This window comes from Lepus europaeus, chromosome 14 (assembly GCF_033115175.1).
Source record: "Lepus europaeus isolate LE1 chromosome 14, mLepTim1.pri, whole genome shotgun sequence".
Classification (NCBI taxonomy): domain Eukaryota; kingdom Metazoa; phylum Chordata; class Mammalia; order Lagomorpha; family Leporidae; genus Lepus; species Lepus europaeus.
Genome location: NC_084840.1, coordinates 86,092,528 through 86,096,230, shown reverse-complemented (window position 1 = coordinate 86,096,230; position 3,703 = coordinate 86,092,528).

The following is a 3,703-nucleotide window of genomic DNA, read 5'->3' as shown; positions in this document are numbered from 1 at the left end:
GATACCTGGAAAGGATCTCTATGGGGAAGAAAGAATGAAATTAATGCCACCATTCCTTACAGCACCCACCAGTGTGTGTTGTGCCAATCAAAATATATAAGGCGCCGCGGCTCAATAGGCTAATCCTCCGCCTTACAGCGCCAGCACACTGGGTTCTAGTCCCGGTCAGGGCGCCGGATTCTGTCCCAGTTTCCCCTCTTCCAGTCCAGCTCTCTGCTGTGCCCTGGGAGTGCAGTGGAGGATGGCCCAAGTGCTTGGGCCCTGCACCTGCACAGGAGACCAGGAGAAGCACCTGGCTCCTGGCTTCGGATCAGCACGGTGCGCTGGCCACAGCGCGCCGGCCGTGGCGGCCATCAGAGGGTGAACCAACAATAAAGGAAGACGTTTCTCTCTGTCTCTCTCTCTATGTCCACTCTGCCTGTCTATATATATGTATGTATATATATATGTATATATATATATATATATATATAGCACATTCTCTTTGCTATTTTTCTTAAAAAAGGGGGGGGGGGGAGTTCCGTAAAGAATCTTTTCACAAGGTGTCTCAGAAAGTCATGAGACTCCCTCTTTTACCTTGTTTCCACAAAGCAGCCCCTGCCTTGTTGAGCATCTCACCTTTCACATCTAGAGCCTTTTGTGGAAGTAGGAGGGCCCATGGGCCATTATCCACAGCCCAAGCCAAGGCTGTCAGTTCTTTTAGTGACCAGCAGGTGGCAGACAGGGAGTTGGTGCAAGAGCCATCCTGTCCTGCCCTAGCCATGTCTCCACCTCACTTCTGTTTGCCTGAGGAGATGTGATGATGATTCATTTAAGTTACACAGGTGATTTTTTCAAAGCCCTTCTATGCTTGGCGGTCTTTGATTAGACCAGAGAAAGATTTCACTGGGGAAACATGCTGTTTCATTGGGAACTATTTTCTTTCTTTTTTTTTTTTAAGACATTCTTTTTTTTAATTAGTTAGGAACTATTTTCAAAGCCATTGTAGTAGTTGCATGGAGTTGTGTGGAACTCAGAAATTAAAGTGATTATTATCTCAATTTTAACTTACTTATGCCATTTTGGAGCATTCATTTATTGTTGACTGATGTCTTTTCAACACCTGTGCTGGTGTGAGCCTTGAATAGAGGATGTATGTCTTGTATTTTATATCCCCACAGCTCTTGGTTGTGTGTTTGGCAGCATCCCGTTGATGAAGACATTAACATTTGGTGAAGGAATTAATCAGAAAGTATGAGTTGAAGTTGTGTTTCCCAGGCTGGCCTGTTTTTAAAAAGATTTATTTTATTTATTTGAAAGAGTTACGGAGAGAGGCAGAGACAGACAGAGAGGTCTTCCATCTGCTGGTTCACTCCCCAGAAGGCCACAACATCCGGAGCTGAGTGGAACAAAGCCAGGAGTCTTCCCCACGCTGGCAACCATACAATGCGGAGAAAACTGCTGGAACATTCCTCAAAATACAAAGGTAGACTTGAACAAAGAAAAAAAGTATCATGTCCTTTTTGTAAACATTGAGTTGTCAACTTCATTTTCATTTGAAAGGTACAGAGACAGAGACAAGGGAGAGACACAGGAAAAAAGAGATCTTCCATCTACTGGATCACTTCCCAAATGCCCTCAACAGCCAGGTCTGGGCCAGGCTGAAGCCAGGATTCGGGAACTCCATCCAGGTCTCTCATGTGGGTGGCAGAGACTCAACTATTTGAGCCATCACTTGCTGCCTCCCAGGGTGTGCATTAGCAGGAAGCTGAAATGTGGAAGGACCTGGGACTAGAGCAGGTGTTCAAAGTGGCATCTTATTCACTGTGCCACATGCCTTTCCTCATAACATCTTTTTCAGTAAGGATACTCAGTATTATAAATATGTAAATTATCCTGAAGTTAGTTTATAAAATTCCTTTGATATTAGTAAAATTATTAGAAGAGTTTTATGTTTCTGGTCTTGAACAAGACAAATGGATTATAAAGTTCATATGAAAAAATAAACCGAAACAGCTAAGAAAGCACTAAAGATAGGATACAAATAAGATGCCAAATAACATAATATGGTATTTTTTTATTTGACAGGCAGAGTTAGACAGTGAAAGAGAGAGAGAGAGAGAGAGAGAGAGGTCTTCCTTCCGTTGGTTCACCCCCCAAAATGGCTGCTATGGCTGGCACGCTGTGCCAATCTGAAGCCAGGAGCCAAGTGCCTCCCCCTGGTCTCCCATGCGGGTGCAGGGGCCCAAGCACTTAGGCCATCCTCCACTGCCTTCCTGGGCCATAGCAGAGAGCTGAACTGGAAGAAGAGCAGCCAGAACTAGAACCTGGTGCCCATATGGGATGCCAGGGCCTCAGGCGGGAGATTAACCAAGTGAGCCACAGCGCTGGCCCCATAATATGGTCTTTTTTTTTTTTTTTTTTTTTGAAGAGGGCTGTGTTTGAGTGTTACTTTTTTTTTTTATTATTAAACTTTTATTTAATGAATATAAATTTCCAAAGTATAGCTTGTGGGTTACAATGGCTTCCCCCCTCCCACAACTTCCCTCCCGCCCGCAACCCTCCCCCCTCCCGCTCCCCCTCCCCTTCCATTCATGTAAAGATTCATTTTCAATTCTCTTTGTATACAGAAGATCAATTTAGTATATATTAGGTAAAGGTTTCAACATTTTGCCCCCATAGCAACATCGAGTGAAAAAACTACCATTGGATTACTAATTATAACATTAAATAGCAATGTACAGCACATTAAAGACAGAGATCCCACATAATTTTTTTTTCAAAATAATTAGTTTTCTATGCCATTTCCATTTTAACACCAGGTTGTTTTTTTTTTTCATTTCCAATTCTCTTTATATACAGAAGATCACTTCAGTATATAATTAGCAAAGACCTCATCAGTCTGCGCCCACACAGAAACGCAAAGTATAAAAATACTGTTTCAGTACCAGTCATAGCATCACTTGGCTTTAGACGACACATTAGGGACAGATCCCGCATGGGGTGTAAGTACACAGTGACTCCTGTTGCTGACTTAACAATTTGACACTCCTGTTCATGGCGTCAGTAATCTCCCTAGGCTCTAGTCATGAGTTGCCAGGGCTATGGAAGCCTTTAGAGTTCGCTGACTTTGGTCTTATTCCGATAGGGTCATAGTCAAAGTGGAGGTTCTCTCCTCCCTTCGGAGAAGGGTATCTCCTTCTTTGATGGCCCCGTTCTTTCCACTGGGATCTCACTCACAGAGATCATTCATTTAGGTCTTTTTTTTTTTCCCATGATATCTTGGCTTTCCATGCCTGCTATACTCTCATGGGCTCTTCAGCCAGATCTGAATGCCTTGAGGGCTGATTCTGAGGCCGGAGTGTTGTTTAGGACATCTGCCATCCTATGAGTCTGCTGTGTATCCCACTTCCCATGTTGGATCTTTCTCTCCCTTTTTGATTCTATCAGTTAGTATTAGCAGATACTTGTCTTGTTTGTGTGATCTCTTTGACTCTTAGACCTATCAGAGCTATCAATTGTGAGCTGAAATTGATCACTTGGACTAGTGCGATGGCATTGGTACATGCCATCTTGATGGAATTGTGTTGGAATCCCCTGCACATTTCTAACTCCACCCTTTGCGGCCAGTCCGATTGAGCATGTTCCAAATTGTTCATCTCCTCCCTCTCTTTTTCCACTCTTAGATTTAACAGGGATCACTTTTCAGTTAAAATTTAAACAC